This window comes from Crotalus tigris, unplaced genomic scaffold (genome assembly GCF_016545835.1).
Source record: "Crotalus tigris isolate CLP2741 ecotype Arizona unplaced genomic scaffold, ASM1654583v1 scf7180000018825.4774228, whole genome shotgun sequence".
Lineage (NCBI taxonomy): Eukaryota > Metazoa > Chordata > Lepidosauria > Squamata > Viperidae > Crotalus > Crotalus tigris.
This window is the reverse complement of record NW_024097215.1, coordinates 4,493,296-4,511,043: the sequence shown is the minus strand read 5'-3', so window position 1 is coordinate 4,511,043 and position 17,748 is coordinate 4,493,296. Positions and strand designations below refer to the sequence as shown.

At 43.9% G+C, this 17,748-nt stretch overlaps 1 protein-coding gene across 2 annotated transcripts in view; it reads right to left on the bottom strand.

Annotated features, from left to right (window-relative positions):
- Positions 1-12,635, bottom strand: part of ST3GAL4 (ST3 beta-galactoside alpha-2,3-sialyltransferase 4) — a 122,428-nt gene extending 109,793 nt beyond the window's left edge. For both annotated transcript variants that reach the window (XM_039356461.1, XM_039356462.1), the window contains exon 1: positions 12,520-12,635. The gene's annotated coding sequence lies outside the window, so the exon portion shown is untranslated. The remainder of the gene's footprint in view (positions 1-12,519) is intronic.
- Between the last annotated feature and the right edge of the window lie 5,113 nt (positions 12,636-17,748).

Sequence of the window (17,748 nt, the reverse complement as noted above, 5' to 3'; positions counted from 1 at the left end):
AGTCCTGGCACTGTCCTCTCCGTAGCACTGACGTTCCCAAAACTTTCCAGAACAGCCAAGGTTTTGCAAGCCAGGAGAGGCGTTTCATATGCAACTTGGTTTTTATGTGGTTTAAATGAAGTTCTTCTAGGAATTGCTTGTATTTTTGGTCACTACCCAGATCTCCATAACCAGCCTAGCAGGCTTTCTGAAGAATAAATAGAAACAAGAGCTAAAATGGGAGAAATCTCTTCCAATCTGTTGGAAACTACACTTCAGATCATCCCTGGAAAACTGAGGTTAAATGCTTTTCTTGGCAGCTTTTTCTTTTACTGAAACAGTTTGTGAAACACGGGTGGAAGCTCAAAAGAAACATTGCACAATTATTGAGTTATCCAAGCTGGGAGGTGAAAGGCAACGTATTTATAAATTGCTTAGCACTTGATAAACATGTTTTTGTTAGGGTTTTGCAGAGGAATGGATGCGAAAGGGAAAGTCTATTTTGGAATATATGTGTGAACATGGCTTCTCTGGAAATACTTGAAACCAAATTTTTTTCCCCCAGAAATCCAAGTCAGATAGACAGTAAAAGACATTCAAGGAAAAAACACAGCTGCTTTAAAAGTCCTTCTTCACGGATGGACGACATGGGCTGTACACGTGATCTACATCATGTTTGCCCTTGAATTTGAATCTCCGTACAGATCTAGTTTACACAGCCATCGGAAATGACAACTGAAATTCAGAATACAAAAATCAGAATTACGTCAAGCCAAAGATTCACAATACTGTACCGAAATAAACAATTATAATTAATAGGCTAAGCTCAGAACTGGAGTTGTTTAAGTTAAAACTAAAGCAGCCGTTTTCCTCAGATGCCTATATATCCTCATTGTGGAACAATTTGGCTGCAAATTCATAAATACCATTAGCTTTTCATGTTCCCCATTTGGCAACTATAGCTGTCTTACAAAGAAAGGTTGAATGGTCTCTGACACACTGCAGTAACCTGAAAGCGTTAAAAAAAAAAAAAAGAGAGCAGGAGTAACTGAAGCTAGAAAATGTGTATTTTTGCCAAAGGAAACAGCATGGGTAAATGAAATTGAAAATCTGACTTTTGTCTACAGGAATAGACGATAAAATAGAGGAAGGGGTGGGGATGGGGAGATGAAACAAAGTTGCACAACCATTGTAATCTGTAATTTGTCAGCAAGGGAAGCCAGGCACTGAATATCCCATATAGGTAGAAAGTGACCAATAGCAGAGATGGATAGCAACCACATTATGGATCATCTTGTCAAAAAGATCTATTCCCCCAACACCTTGTATTGTGATCTGATGGCCAAAGCATTTTATGTCTGAAAACTTTTCAAAGTTGCATCATTAATTAATCCTATTGCAATCTTTTTGCTACATATGTTTTGGTTGCTCAAATTACCAGTGCAGCTTTTATTCCAACTGTTGTAATTTACTTAATTGGCATGGAAGTCTCTACAATTCCAAATAACAGCTAAATAACAGTAACACATCAAGCTTATAGATAAAATCAATAAATGCTAGAGAGTATTCAGCAAAAGGAAATGTCATCTTGACACAAGTCTTCCATTCAGAAATTGTACATTAACAAAGCAATATACATGCCTTTATGTCTTGGGATTTGAAGAATTCAACTATTAAAACCATAGCAGTGGACTTTCTTCTGAACCCAAATATTTGTTTTTTTAATGAACTTTCCTAAGGTCTAAACAAAGATATCACATATGAGTGACCAAATTTAGGTAAACTTATCAGCAAAATAGTCATAAGAATATGGATGGGGCTGTGTCTTTAATAACCATCTACTTTCCATCAAAACAATGGATGGAAACTAATCAAGGAGAGAAGCAACCTAGAACTAAGGAGAAATTTCCTAACAGTGAGAACAATTAACCAATGGAACAACCTGCTTCCAGAAGCTGTGAATGCTCCAACACTGAAAGTTTTTAAGAAGAGACTGGACAGCCATTTGTCTGAAATGGTGTAGGGTTTCCTGCCTGAGCAGGGGGTTGGACTAGATGATCTCCAAGGTCTTATTCTATGTTCTAAAACTTTGAGTGAAGGGACACAAGCAGTCAAGCACTCAGAATAATTTACATAAAGAGGATCCAGATTCAGTCCAAAGTGAATTGCTCTTGCCAAGCCACTTTCTATGTTCCAGAAATTAAATGGGCTTATTCCTCTCCTCTACAGAATGCCAGAAAAATCTTCACTGATTTATTATCTGACTGCCTATTTAAAAAGAAACACGTCTAAGAGAACTGAAGAAGCTTCTTGGATGAGAAGCAAAACATCCTCAAAGAAAAACAGGGAAGTCCAGTCGCCTCATGAAAAAAGCATCTTTGGGAGTGTAAGAAAGTGGTTGTTAATCTAAATTTTCTAGGACTACATGCCACCCCATTTTGACAAGTTGGTTTCTTTTTAGCTAATTTTCTTTCAAACTTACCACTCGTGAGTGCTCTTATGTCAGGGATCCTCAACCTTGGCAACTTTAAGACTTGTGGACTTCAATTGAAGTTGAAGTCCACAAGTCTTAAAGTCACCAAGGTTGAGGACCCCTGCTCTATGTCCCTGTAAAACTGGCGTCCCACTCTGATTTCCACCAGGTCTTTTAAGCTTCCTGAAAAATGTAAGTGGCATGAACATGAAAATAAAAAGCTCTGGCACTTTTGTGAGATTAAAGGCAGAAAAGGTTTCAAATTTATATTTCCATTCTATGGCTCCCTTGGTGCTCTCTGGGCTAGTGGTTTTCTTGCAGACATTTCATTACCATATTAGGTAACATCATCAGTGTTCCACCAATCCACTAAGATCAGAAAGGCACCAAGCTCAAAGAGTATCAAGCACCCAACAGTTCAGCCGTCACAACAAATATTCTCTTTTATCAGTACATTTCTAGTCATTGCATGAACACTGCCTGAGTTCAAGATTTTATACTTTTTTGCGTGCTGGGAAGCCAGCGGAAGTAAAATTCGATTGCAATTCCTCACTGAATTCCGCAAAACCCTCTTCTGATTATAAACATTCATGCTTCAAATTGTACACAGGGTGGTTCTTGACTTCCAACAGTTCATTTAGTGACCATTCAAAGCTACAACAGCACTGAAAAAAGTGACCAGTGGTGGGATTCAAATATGTGAACAACTGGTTCTTTGTGTGGATGCCGCTTCCAGAAGTCCATTCTGGGCCTGGGCAACAAAAAATTAGCTACCGGTTCTGCTGAAGTGGTGCGAACTGGCTGAATCCCACCATTGTTTATGACCATTTTTCACACTTATGAGTCTTCCAGCATCCCCATGGTCATGTGATCAAAATCCAGACACTTGGCAATTGACTCATATTTATGACGGCTGCAGAGTCCCGGGATCAAGTGATCCCCTTTTGCAGTGTGATTCAGTTAACAAGTATGGCAAGGAATTGGGGCAAAATTCACTTAACAAATGTCTCACTTAGCAATAGAAATTTAGGGCTCAACTGTGGTCGTAAGTCGAGGACTGCCTGTGCATGTTTTATTTGCATGATGTACTCCAACCCACAAACTCATTTTTTCACGGCAGCAGAAAACAGTTTTGCTTTAACATGCGATTTGCCTTTAAAAAATAATAATAATGTAATTTATTTATTTGGATTTGAACTGGGAGCCAACATCCCGACTTTGTTCTTCTGCTCAAGAAAGACTGTAAAAATGATATCCAAAGATGTTGTTTGTGACCTTCTTGCACAATCAAAAGCGGGAGGAGAGCTACAGAAACCAACTAGTTGCAAGGCTGTGTGACCTTTCCATCGTTGGCAGACTATTTTGCTGGTTCTTTGCCTTCTACTCATAATGTCGCCAGGTCCAGATGATTTAAAAACCCAAATTATTGTACAACCTTAAAGAAGAATCTTCCCCATGCCCCCCCCCCAATGGCAGAAAAAAAATAAGAACCAGAACTTGACCAACCCATGCTCAGAAATATAGAACAAGCCCAAAGCCTTGATGAAGAATAAGCCTCTCAGATAGGAAAAAAAAGGTATTGCAAATATCTGAAGATAAATCCTTTGGGTAACAAAGCTGCCTACTTTGCGAAGCCATAATAGGCAATAAATCCTGCCTTTACCACCAACGAAACTATGCTTGAAAGAAACCAGTTTTCACTCTTTTTACCTTCTGCATTTCATTATGTTTGACTAATGTGAAACTCCCAAAGGCATAGAATCAGTCACCCCATAATTTCCCCAGTTTCCCTTTTCTCTTTCTAACCACTTCCCGTTGAATTTTATAGCTGGTTTCCTCTGCCCACCAACCAAAAGACACACCGTGTTTTCACAGCTTAAGGATGAGTGCCTGTTTTCCACCCTGAGTCTCAGTGTCTTCAGATAAAATTAGCAATCTCCTGCCTGAATCCCTTGAAGACTTGCTGTCAATCATCTCGACATCTCCATTACTGATGGACAAAAAGATTGAATTCACATGATATTAGATTCATGCAGGCAACTAAATACATTTTGGAGACCTTGGTAGTTTTCTTTCATTACCTAATTAGGTAACATCATCAGTGCACTGATCAGGAACACTGATGATGTTACCTAGTTTGGTAATGAAACGTCTATAAGAAAATCACCAAGCTCAGAGAGCATCAAGGGCCTCACGGTTCAACTCTGAGCTACAATTATTCTTTTCATTCACTAAACATACTGTATTATGTGCTAAAATAAAAAAAAAATCATACAAGGACTCAATATATCATGTGAAACCAGCATGGCAGTTTTCAAGATTCCTAATTTACACCATCCAATGAAAATATATCTTTAACACCGAGTAAGACCATGAATATTGGATTGCATCACATTGCCATAAGATTAAATAGTGGGAAGAATATTTATTTTTGACAACTCTGTGTCCGTTCCAGACCATAGCACAGAGGAGAGAAGGTTGGACAGAGAAGTAAGGAAGTCTGCCATTCTGGTTTTGCCTACTGGACAGGCTGGCTCGAATTCCATGGATCAGCTTCTGCATCTTGTATAACATGTTAGAACTGAGAACTTTTTGAAAATATATGGCCTCCTTTCCTAAAGAGCTCCATGCAACCATTGGTGAGGAACTTTAAAATGTCCCTCTTGAGCCAGGACAGGGGTTCCCTATACCAGTGGTGGCGAACCTATGGCACGGGTACCAGAGGTGGTGCGCAGAGCCCTCTCGGTGGGCACGCGTGCCGTCACCCTAGTCCTAGGCCTTCAGCTGGGTTTTATAAAACCTTTTCGCTTTAGGCCTCTGCCACCATGTGCAAAAAAAAAAAAAAGGTTCAATGTCAATTTCAACTTCTCGTGGGAAAAAAAAAGATCTTGCAAAGTTGGAATTGATAGATTGAACTTTTTAGTCCCACCCAGTCTGCCGTTACCACTGCAGCCATGCCCACCCAATGGGCCACACCCACCCAATGGGCCACACCCACCTGGCACCCGACAATGCGTAAGTGGGTTTTGGGTTGCAGTTTGGGCACTCGGTCTCTAAAAGGTTTGCCATCACTGCCCTATACTATTTCAGAAGATCTCTGCCTTCACTATGAATTCTTGCATTTACTTTCTCTAAGTCTTTGGCAAACACAACTGAAATATTTACCTGAGTCTTCCTGATCCCATTGGTCTATTTTGATCCTCCATTGCAGCAGGAATATATGGGACAGACTGGACTAGTAGTGATATTTTAGGATCCAGAGGTTGGGAACTTCTGGGAGGTATTCCAGTTGTTCTTCAACCACAATTCCCAGTAGCCCCACCCAGCATGACCATCAGGAATGTAGCAATCTGCAGTCTATCAACATCTGACACACTTCCCCATCCCTAGTCTACTCCTTCTAGCGCCTCTAATTTAGAATAATCTTAAAGGAAGAATTTAAGGATCCTAAGCTTCCCTCTTTGTGATCCCAAAGCCTCCTCTGATCCATAATATGTCTCACCATGTTGAAGCAGAAAACACATTACCATAGGCTTGAAAGAGTGAGCTGCAAGGCGTATCCAAAATTAAATATATTTTGCTACATATCAATGTTAAAAGATTTCATAACCAGCTGTTTTTTTATGTGTTCCTCCTTCTACCCCAGCACTTTCCTTTTCTTGGGAAGAAAGATGACACAGCCTGTTTATACAACTTCTCACTTCTCAAGAAAGAGTTACACTCTTTCCTCCTTCTACCCCAGCACTTTCCTTTTCTTGGGAAGAAAGATGACACAGCCTGTTTATACAACTTCTCACTTCTCAAGAAAGAGCTACACTCTTTGAGTCTCTATTTCAGCCAGGCCTCTCAGAATGTGCCAAGCAGATCATATGACTTTTTTAATCACTGCTCCGTTTTTCTAGCTTTTTAATTCAGTCTGATTTTATTCTGTTGCTCTTAATAGTAGGACTGTCCCATGTTGAGAAATTAGTTCATAAATGCACTTTGTTAGAAATGCTTCTTGGGTCATACGTAGTTTTGAGAAGTTAACATTTATCTGTTGCAAGTAGGTTGCAGTACAGAAGCAAATAATAAAATACACTAAAAAGCATTTCATTTGAGCTCTCTTTCCTTCGGTGCATTGAAAGGATGGCTTTGTCTGCTCTACATAAATGAATTTGTTTAGATTATGTGTATTTTGTCTTCTTCCACAGAAAGATCCATTGAACTAGCCAGTTGCTAGTGGTAATCATCCCTTTATGAATTGCTAAAGTTGTATTGATTATTTTGGGTCAAAATCCCTTGGAATATTTCATCCATGTTAAGTAGGCATTGCTTAGATAATTATATGAACTCAAAAGCATGGCTTTTTAGTCATAATGCCTTGTTGAATCTTCTTGGGAATATGCAGATCCCATTCACACAGATGTCACTGTCATCCACATTGTCTATTTTTGAGTGGTAACTACATTTGTGTAACAATTTATTAGAAAACACTATGCTTGGGATATGACAGGTGTCCCCAAGCCCCAGTCTGTGGACTGGCACCAGTCCATGGCATGCCAGAAACCAGTCCACGCAAACAACCAAAGCCCCATCTGCAGGATGCAGGCAGGCAGTACATGAAACCACGCCCCCTCCGGTCCACGGAAAAACCTCTTTCCACGGAACCGGTCCCTCCTGCTCAAAATGTTGGGGACCTCTGGGATATGAGATGAAGCCAAATAAACCCCATTAGAGCCACTTACTTGGGGAAGTCTACTTATATTCTTGTCACTAAACAAGTATAGACGTATCTAAAGAGATATTTGATTCAAATTGTCCTCTTAAATGTATTATGTGATTCCTTGAATGAAAATCACTCCTCTTTTCTTTTTTCATCTATTTTTTTAAACATTAGTTCACTGGTACTTTATGGTTTTCCACCCAAAAGATGTGAGTAAAATTATTTCTACGTAGTTATTCAACATTAACCAACTGTGGGTTAACACAAACCATATTAAGTCATTATTGTTTCCTTAGCCATGGTTTGAATAAAGCACAATTCACCCAACAAAGAAAATCAAAATCTAACCAAATTTTCTCTAGCTTAGTCCAAAAACAGCCTGAGATTCCTCCAACTCTCTTTCTGTCTTGCACGCACATCTCTTATTGAAAATCTAAAGTCCATGGAGGCAGTTTTCTTCAACTTTCAACAAATGTCCTATGTACATTGGTCAACACAGAAGAAGATGGAGCTTCACCATTAGAACTTCCAGGATACCTGGTCATCTGAGATAGTTTTGGCATAGATATAGTCTCCTTGATGTAGATGCTTTCTGCAGAGGAAGTCCACAAGCTAATCCATGGTTTCCTTAAGTACAGTTCATGTAGTGACCGTGATAATGGCATTGAAGAAAAAGTTATTGTTTTTCACACTTATGACTATTGCAGCATCCCCATGATCATGACTTGGGTTTGTCTAGTCTAAAGAAAAGAAGAAATAGGGGTGATAGCAATATTCCAGTATTTGAGGGGCTGCCACAAAGAAGAAGGGCACCAGAGGGCAGGACAAGAAACAGTGAATGGAAACTGACCAAAGAGAGAAGCAACCTGGAATTAAGGAGAAAGTTCCTAACAGTGAGGACAATTAACCAGTGGAACAGCTTGCCTCCAGAAGTTGTGGGTGCTTCATCACTGGAGGTTTTTAAGAAGAGACTGGACAGTCACTTGTCTGAAATGGTATAGGTTCTCCTGCTTGAGCAGGGGGCTGGACTAGAAGACCTCCAATGTCCTCTATCTCTATTCTACTCTATTCTATTCAATCAAAATTCAGATGCTTGGCAACTGGTTCATATTTATGATGGTTGCGGTGTTCCGGGGTCCTCTTTTGCAACCTTGTAACAAAGAAAGGCAATGGAGAAGTCAGATTCCCTTAACAACCGTGTTACTAACTTAACAAGTGCAGTGACTGACTTAACAACTGTGGCAAGCAAGGTTGTAAAATGGGGCAAAGCTCACTTAAAAACAGAAATTGTGGGCTCAATTGTGGTCGTAAGTTGAGGACTACCCGTACAGTTCATTGAATTAACTGAACTGGCTGAGTACCCACTGGAAGGATTAACCCAACAAACTGAGTCAAAAGCCAAGTCTAAATTGTTTTCTGAATCCAGCCAACAATGAAATCTTCTACTTGTCTCCACCAAAAGTTCTGTGGCTGTTAAAACCATAGGAGGAGTTCAAGTGACTAATCTACATCTCTGGCTGAACTTCCTGTGGAGAACATTAATCTGTAAAGTCAAGACAACAGAAGAAAAAGAATGTGTTCCTTCTTTCCTAGCTGCTCTCTTTTGGTACAACACAAGCACAGAAAGCAAAACGGAAAACATTATTGTGGTATTGTGGTTAGAATTTGGCCCAAAGTTATCCACCATATCATTGAAAAGATAAAGTGAAAAACTATCAACATCACCTCTGCCTCTTAGGAAAAAGGTGGGCCATAAAAGCAATAAATACATAAATAAGACAATTTTGTTCTGGTAAGACCTAAAAAGTTTTAGCTTTCATGCATGAGCAGAAACTGTCAAGCTGAAATGGTGCCATACTGCATAAAAGACAAGTGGCCCAGATTTCAATTGTCTAGGTTTATTTGGCTCATTAAACAAGCCTAACATAAACAAAATATATTTCTGGTTTATTGGACAGTGAAGTTGGGTTTATAATACTTAAGGAAAAGCCAGTATCCTGTTAATGAGAAATGAAAATTTGAATTTATCTGTGATTCCTTTCTTACATTCAAAGTAGGATATGTACTGTATGTGTATTTATGCGTGCATGTGTGTATATGTTTCCCATTCATTTATATACATGTTCTCAATTAAAAGGCCAGCTCCCAGGGTTAACAACAGAACAATAATAAACATCAAAGCTAAATAAAACCCATCCAGACTAAACTACACTAATCATAAAGCTATCAAAAACCATAAACAAAGAAAACATTACAGCAAAAAAAGTCAACAGAAAAGCAACAAAGATGTGCAAGGAGAAATGCAATTTAAAAAGCAAACACATCTCCAATGCCAGCAATCAAAAAATAGAGAGCAAATAGGCATGGCTTCTATGATGGGAAAGCTAATGAATCAAAATATGTTTTGAGAATGTTCTTAAAGCTTAACAAAGAAACCACCAAAGAAACAAATTCTCAAAGTGTTGGATGATGTCACTGAAAAGACCCTATCCTAAGAAATTGCTTAGTCATCTTTACAAGGAGATCCTCAAAGAAAGTTTTCTGCAGATGATAGCAATAGCAACAGCACTTAGACTTATACACAGCTCCACAGTGCTTTAAAACCCTCTCTGAGTGGTTTATAAAGTCAGCATATTGCTCCCAGCAATTTGGGTCCTCATCTTTACCAATTTCAGAAGGATGGAATGCTGAGTCAACCTTGAGCCGGTGAGAACGGCAGTTGGCAGAATTAGCCTGCAATGTTGCATTCTAACCACCGTGCCACCAGGGCTCTTGGTGGTGGCGCAGTGGTTAGATCAGTGGTTCTCAACCTTTTTAATGCCACGACCCCCAACTGGTCGTAAGTCGAGGACTACTTAACCAATCCTAAGTCGAGGACAAGTGCAGCACCGTTTGCGGAATGGGACTTTTGGCGGGCTCAGCAGGTCAGAGACAGCCTGGACAATTCCTATTGGCTTTTGAAAGCCAATAGAATTAAACTCTATTCAAGAGAGTCTATTCTATTGGCTTTCAAAAGCCAATAGAATAAAAGGGAGTAGCACAGCTAAGGAAAAGGGGGGAAAATGGCGGACTGTGTTGTTTGGCGACCCCCGTGAAATGGTCGTTTGACCCCAAATGGGGTCCCGACCCACAGGTTGAGAACCACTGGGTTAGATGATGGCTAGATGACCAACCATGATGGTGGTGGAAAGGTGATCACATATGGAGGTAGCCTTTTCTTTAAGTAGGAGGCACATGAGCCACAGAGGGATTTATATATGTGTCTAGAGTTTGCCAAAGAAGGACACTGAAATCTCAAAAAGGAATTATACATGCCTATAATTCCAACTTGATACCCTCAACGCGAGCCTAGTTGCCACATTCTGAACCAGTTACAATCTCCATGTGTCCCACCAAGGACTGCCCCATGGACAAGTGCAATAATTTAAGCCAGAGTTAATCAATCGGCAGGTATCAGCAGCCACTTCAGTTCTCATTCAGAAGGGGTGCAGATGTTAACCTCTGGACATGTTAGTTATACAAGCAGTACATGGTTCATTCTTGAACCCATTGTTGTCAGGAAGAGGAGGATTCTTAAAACAGTCAAAAACTGAAGTTTCACAAATTATTGCAAAGACTCGGGAAAGTGAGTCTTTGGTTCTTTCCAGAGCCTCCTACATACACCCATGTTTTTTAAAAAAAACCATTCAGGCTTAGTCCTGAATTAAAACACAACACAACCAATTGTAAAGATGCATAAAAAATAAAAATCAACCTGAATCAATGAATCACTTCCCAACATCATAAAGACCTGGGCTTAACTCCAGACATTCACAGACCACCGCAAGAAAACAAACAAACAAACATGCAGCTTATTCAGTTCCCATCCGAGTGTTAAACTTGGTCTGATTCATTTAAATTACCCAACCAAAAAATACTTTTAAAACGTTGTAGAACCCATTCTAAGACTCAAGTGTCGTCAGCAAGAAGCCACTGGATAAAAACGAAGGTGCTCATCAACCAGTCAGGGGTTCTCAACCTTGGCAACTTTAAGACTTGTGGACTTCAATTCCCAGCTGGCTGAGGAATTCTGGGAGTTGAAGTCCACAAGTCTTAAAGTTGCCAAGATTGAGAACCCCTGCTCCAGATATTCCTCAAGTACAAGTCCCTCCTCCCCAGGGGCCAGGCTGATAGGCATGGTAGTTTAGCAGTATCCACGGGCCACAAGTTGTGCATCCAAACATGTTTTCTGCAGATAAAGAGAGACACCCTTCTTTGAATGATGTGCAAAGGCCAGACGGCTTTAGCAATGTGAACGTTGACCTGTTGCCAATGCTGCTGTGACAGGAGACAGCCCTTTCTTGTGCCTTCTCCCCACGTTGTAACATGGTGACAAGTCAAACTTCACAACAATCAGGAAAAAGCTATGGCTTGAGGCAAGCCACGGCACTCAGCGGTCTAGCGCGTGCTTCTCATACAGAAGGGTCCCCGCTTCTTCAGCACTTGAGGCCATGTCGCCTGCGTTCAGCAAAGCTCCAGACTCAAGCCTCTTCTTGGGGGACCGTTTGAAAGTCTGTCAGGGAAAGAAGGGAAGATCAAGGGGAGAAGAGGACAAGCTTTGCATCCAGGCAGGGGGGGGGGGAGAAGAGAAGTGGGCTTAACTCATCCTAAAACAGACTTCGATGTTTCTTCCTGGAGTCCAACAAGAAGCCAGAAGAGAAGAAAAGAGATGATGCTCAAGCAACCTTAGGTCAGAGCAATGCCAGGCCAGCTTGGCTTGTTCCGTCTGCCCAGAGAAAGCCAGCTCAAGCCCATCACGCCTGTCGGGGGGGGGGGGCATTAAAAGCGCCCATGCCAGCTCCTCTGCCCAGGTCTAATTTCTCCGGTGGCTTCCCGACAGCCACCCAGACACAAAGAAAGGAACAAAAGGGAGCGAGAGAGAGCCCAGCTACAAGTTGGAACACATTTGGAGAAGCAACAAAACTGCCGCCGCCGCCGGGCGCAGATGCGCCCTGGGAACCAGGCGGCTGCGGAGGAGCCCGGCAGACAACCCTCTCCCGCGGCTGGCACATCCCAACCCGGGGTCGTCTCCGGCCCGGGGGGACCCCACCAGCCGAATCCCCTCGTCAGCATCAGGCCAAGCGCGCCGAGGGCAAGCGAGGCAGCCCTCCTGGGCGAAGGAAGCAGGTCAGCGCGGGCATCACGCCCCACCTGGGGAGCCCGCGCCGAGCAGCCCAGCCAAAGGGGAGCCAAGGCGCCCCGACAGCCTCTCAAGATCCGGGCAGGCTGCAGAGGACGGCCGGACTCGGAGGAGCCGCCCGGGAGCTCCCCACCCCACCCCCGGGAGAGCCCCCCAGGCGGAGCTCCGGCGCAGCCAACTTACCCTTCTGGCCACCAGCCATCCTCCGCGGCTCGGGGAGGAAGCGGAGGGGGGGCGGGGGTCGCGGCCGGCTTGTAAGCCAAGCGGGGCTGGCGAGGCGGAGGGCGGCGGGAGAGGCGGGGAGCGGATCGCCCTCCGCGGAGCTCCGGTGCTGCAAAGGAGAGTCCGGAGCCTGCAGCTCGGGCGCCCCGGCGAGCTTCGCTCGGCAGCGGCGGCCAAGTCAGCCGAGGAGCCGGGGAGGAGCGCGGGGTGCCGCGGCCGCTGCAACTTCGCCAGGCGGGCGAGCGAGGAGGGGGAAAAGCAGCGCGCGGCTGGGGCGTCGGAAACGGTCCGCCCCTGCCTTGGCCACGCTTGCGCACAGAGGGAGCAGCCCCCGGCTCAGCCGCGGTGGGCAGGCGAGGGGGGGGCGGCCGGCCGACCGACCGGCCGGCTGGGCGCTGCTTCTTGCGGGCCGAGGGCCGGGAGGCGCCGGCTCAGCCTTGGGCTCTGCTGCCGGCTCGAGGAGGCGCGGGGCTGGCGAAGCGCGGCTCGGAGCCGAGGGAAACGCGGGGTTCGCTTAGGCTTCCCCACGTTGCTCCCTCGGGGCTTTGGGCTGGCCAAATTGGCCTCGGGGTCCGTTAGGGTACGAGGCCTGGAGCTTTGGCACACGCTTTCCTGGTGAAAGTGTTCGGGCGTGGCGAGCCGTGGGAATGCAACAGTTGTATATGGGGGGGGGGGGTGTGGGTTCCCCTCCGAGCTCACAGGTGTCCGGCTGAACCCGGGGCGGCGGCTGCTTCGTGGGAAGGGAAAGGAAGCCGAGTTTTTCTTGTCATTCCGGCGAGCTGGAAGTTTGCATTCCTTGGCAAGCTTTGGAAGGGTAGCAACGAGGGAGGGAGGGGGTTAAAAATGGACACACAAACACACCCCGTGCCAGAGAGAGAGAGAGAGAGGCCCAAAAGGTGTTTCGGTCATTCCTGTATCCATCCAATTTAGAGGAACAAAAATTGGCAGGCGAGGAAAGATGGGGTATTAACATTTAGAAAGGAGGAAAGGCAGACAAGAGTGGCGTCTGTTGACACCGCTCTCATCACCTGGCCTGTCCCACTTGAGCCTTTTTAAACAACTCTCAAGGCTTTGAGGTACGCCTGATCTAGAGAGAGAGAGAGAGAGAGAGAGAGAGACCATGTATGGATTGCAGGAGTGTTGCATTGTTATAGGACAGTGGTAGCGAACCTATGGCACGCGTGCCAGAGGCAGCACTCAAGAGCCCTCTCTGTGGGCACGCACGCTGCTGCTGCCAGCAGCTTGCGCAGGTCCATTAGGCCGCTGCTGCCCAGACTGGCTACCCAGTCCAGCACAAAGGTGAAGTAGCCAGCTAGCAAGCTCAAGTAGAGGTGGTAGAGTGCACCCACAGCCAGCAAGCCAAAGGCTACCCGGAGCAGGGAAAGCCGGATCCCCATCGGCACCATGGCCCCCCAGTCCCAGCTAGGATTGCATGCCTCCCCCCATCTATGCTGGGCCTCCTGCCCACCGCCCCACCTGCCAGAGACCCCCTGAATCTCCCCCAACCCTGCCCGGCCCCCACAGGCATCCCCCCATGAGCAATATCGAGGTGGCCATGCCCACCCCAGCCACACCCACCCAGTCTGCCGTGACAACTGGAGCCATGCCCACCCAGTGGGCCACACCCCCATGCCCCCCCCCGAGGGCACCACAATGCTGATGCGGCCCTGGCACTTTGCAATAAATAATTGAGTTTTGGGTTGTGGTTTGGGCACTCAGTGTCTAAAAGGTTCACCATCACTGTTATAGGAGGTTATAATAACTGTCTGGAAAACCCCTCCTAGTGTCTTTGTCCCCAACAAAAGGTGAGCTTCCCACATTGCTTCAATCTCTGGAATACATTAGCACTTCTCCATATCCCTGTTTGATGTTTTTTTTTTTCCTAGAAAGGCCATTTTAAGTTCCACTATGGCAACTGAAAAGCTGGTATGCAGTAATGCCCTAGTATTTCCCTTTTGTTCAATTAGTCGGCCTTCATCAACGGCCACTCGTGACCAACCAAATTTATAACGATGCTGAACGGGTGATACTTACAACCAGACTTCATGTTCATCTCAGCATCCCACGATTACCTGATCATCATTTGCAACCTTCCCAGCCAACTTCCCACGAGCAAAATCAGTGGGGAAGCCAGCAGCAAGTCAGAAATTGAAATCATTTGAGGTCCTCAACTACCTGCACAGTTCTCGCTTACAACAGCAATCAGAACTGCTGTCACTAAGTGTCATTGTCATGTGGATTTTTTTTTTTGACTTGCAGACCTGTTGCTTAACAACAGCATTTCCAGTCTCAGTTAGCGTCATTAAGTGAGGATGTTTACATATAATGAATTTCCCCCCAAAACAGCAGCTAAGTGGACTAGGACATGCCCACATAGCCTAGCAAGCTTCTGTGGCTGGGGGGGTGGGTTTGAATCTGGGTTTCCCTGGTGCCACCAACAACCCTTCACCGACACACACCACTGGTTATCTTTAAACATCATGGACAAGAATGGAAAACGAAAATATTGGCTATTCTTCTATGCAAGGTTTAAGCCCAAGTGAACTAAATCAGGCCTCATGGACAAAGGATTGAACCAAAGTCTGTGCTATGCTTAATTTTGCAGTTTGCAATTGTACTTAATATGATTTTGCTAAGCTTGGGTCAGGCCTCAACTATGAAACATGATGAGGAACTACCTTGGCCCAACAACCAAGCCAGAATCGGCTTCGGTGGGAGAGATTTCAAAGAATGGGCTAGAGGGGAACAAATTCCCAGCTTCCAGAGAAATGGATCTAGCTCGCCTTCGTGATAATCATTTTATGATGTGGCAAATATCCCATATTCGGCAGGCATTTAAAGATTCAGGCTGTTGCTCAGGAGATTAATACTGTAAACACTTGCAACATTCAGCTGCCATGTCAGCATGTATTTATTGCCAAGTGTGCATGTGTGTGTGTGTGGGGGGGAAATGCAGTACTCACAAAATTTGCATCTTTAGCCAAAAGATCTAGCTCGCTATGCTGTCTTGAACTCAAGTAAAAAGAAACAGTTTCAAATGTTGAAATAAACATGCATGGGCATATACATCAGTGTTGATAGTATTGTTTGGCAATATAGTAATATGGGAACTTTGTAACACACAGCTCAAAAATTTGTATGGTAGAGGGGAATTCCTGCACAAGTAGTACAAGAACTTTAGGGGAGATTGTTTCTTAGTCAAATTCAGCATAAGGCAGGCACAAGCAAGAGAACAAAGTCAAATTATTGTCTTACACTTTAAGAGAGCTGATTTCAACAAACTCAGACCTTGGGAAGGATTCCATGGATAGAAATTTTGAGGCGAAAACAACTCAAGAAGCTTGGGAAACTCTGAAACATGAGATTATAAAAGCCCAATCTGGCACAATACCACTGAAAAATAAAAATAAAGAGACCCCAAAAGAAACAAGCATAAATAACTCCCTGATAAACTAAAGGACAAAAAGGACAAGTAAAAAAAGGTGGAAAAGAAGGCTTCTAACAAGCAGTCAATGGGGGAAGTTGAATTCATTTAATGACCACACGAGTCATTTAACTGCAGTGATTCATTTAACTAGCAAAAAAAGTCATAAAATTGGGCTCAATTTGTTTAATAACCAACTTGCTTAGCAACAGATCTCAATTTTGGTCATAAATAGAGGGTTACCTGTATTTTATTTTACTGAGGCTATTTCAGCCACTCCACCCCATACCTCACTGCATCTGAACAGTTCTATCCCCAGTTTTATCAAAAAGAACCTGGTCAGTTTCTCAAAGAAGCAAATCCAGCCTATTCTTGCCTAAACTGAAGTCCTCCTGAAACAAATAGGACAATTGTTAGCAACTATGGCTACATGTCAGCTGCACATTTTTCCTTCTTTGGTTGAGACATGCTAAGTCACAATGTAATTTGCTTGTGATTAGAATTATGATTTACAGTTAATTTTTATCCAAAATATCACGAGCCTTCTCCAAACTTGCAAGTTGTTGCACAGAGCAAAGTTAGAGCAAGTTTCGCCAATTGTCAAGCTTTATTTGTGCAAGCTGACCAACTTCATAAAACATTGGAAATCCCTACCACCAGTTGCTGGGGGGTCACAGCCCACAATTTGAGATCATGGCTGTAAATCATGGTTAAAACAAACCGTTGCTTTTGTGAGAAACTGCCCTGCCTGTCTGCTTAATTCTCCCCCTGTCTAGTACCAGCTCTGTCTGCTTCAACTTCAGCTGTGTATGGAAAAAGGGATTCACGCTTGCCAGCTGCACATCCAAGTGGTTTTCTGCTTGACTGCCAAGTCTAGTCACACTCTGGGAATTCCAAGGAAAAGTCTTACGTTTGTTTCATCTCCCGTTCCCGCTGAAACACAGAGAGTGGCTTTGATTATTTAAAGCCCCAAACTTTTGTTTCAAAACCCCATCTTGCATTTTTTTTAAGCACCTGGACATCCCGAGTTGTACACATCTGTTCAAAGAAAGGGTTATTTGGTTTGCACCACAGGATATTCTGAGTGTTTATATTTTTTTCTTTCTGAGACCACCCCTGGTCTTTAAAAGTTCTATCTTGCACAGAGTATGTATCATAGAAGCCTTTTCACAGTATACAGTCTGTACTGATGATCCCCAATTTTATCACCGCTTTCAACAGAATGAAAATGCTTTTGCAGGAACGGTTCTATCGGACTGTATTCACACAATGTGCAAAGTGGAAGATCTTTTTCCCGCAACACACCATCCTTCACCTTTTATTTGCATAGTCTTGGCTTAATTCTGGGGTAAACAATCCACAACCCCTGGGCCACGCGCATCTCCTGGGCCTTTTGTTTTGAAGCGCCCCAAAACTGCAAAAAAAAAAGTGCTTTGAAGCAGCTAGATCAGGGGTGGGGTACTATGGCCCCTTTATGACCCATGGACTTCAACTCCCATGCTGGCTAAGGAATTCTGAGAGTTGAAGTCCACGGGTCATAAAGGGGCCATCGTTCCCCAACCCTAAGCGAAAAGCAAGAGCATCACACTTGCCTGCTACTTCTTAAAACAATGATGTCTTTTCCCAATTAAGCACTTCCAAGTGGTTCAGTTGCACAAATACTATTTTAAATCCCTCCAACTCTTCCCAGCCAATTATTTTGGCCCCACCCGTTCATGTGATAGCACCATATCACAAGCAGTGAATCTTGGAAACAGTTCTCCCTC